Source organism: Vombatus ursinus, unplaced genomic scaffold (assembly GCF_900497805.2).
Source record: "Vombatus ursinus unplaced genomic scaffold, bare-nosed wombat genome assembly UNPS02010822.1, whole genome shotgun sequence".
Classification (NCBI taxonomy): Eukaryota; Metazoa; Chordata; class Mammalia; order Diprotodontia; family Vombatidae; genus Vombatus; species Vombatus ursinus.
The window spans coordinates 1,790,528-1,791,372 of NW_020950600.1; positions in this window are offsets into that span (position 1 = coordinate 1,790,528).

Sequence of the window (845 nt, forward strand, 5' to 3'; positions counted from 1 at the left end):
CATCCCTGGTCCCCTCATCTCAGACACCCCACATCTGTATCTCTTATACACATCTGTGACCTCCAGCACTCCCCAGTTAGCGACACCCCACATTCCTGATCCCCCCCACACTACAGACCTCCCAAACCCTCACAACCCACCTCCCAGACTTGCCCAAACAAACCCACCCTCCCCTCACATTCCTGGACCCACACAATGAAGGACCCCTCTCGTCCCTGAACTCTTCACACAGATTACAGAAGCCCCCCAACTCCTCTTGTCCCTCATTCTCCCAAACGGGATCCTTCCGTTTCACAGCCGTGAGTCCTAAAACCTTCATAGCTCTGACCCTCACCATATATTTTTAAAACCCTGCACCTTTCACTTCAGACCCCCTTTATCCTAAACACACCACATCCCTGATGCCCCCATACACCCACCACAGATTTCCAATACCCTCCAAGTCCCTGATTGACCACACCACTCATATCTTTGAGCACCCCTAATATTGTAGGCCCCCCTCATCCCTCACATCCCTGACCCACACCCACCTCTGCCAGACATACTCTGAAGACCTCTCTATATACCACACATACCTGACCTCCCCATACCCCTGAAGTTCCAGACCCACACACATGACCGATGCCCCCCAATATCCCATACCCTCTCATATCCTTGACCCCTTTCTAGACACCCCTCACATTCCAGAGCCACACACTCTCCTTCACATCCTATCCCCTTACATTCCTGATTCCTTCTCACACAAGAGATGCACCCCCCCTTATATCCTGGACCCTAATGCAGTAAGGGAATGATTCATAATGCTTTGAATTCCATAAGTATTTGAGGTATTTGCCGGGACTGTC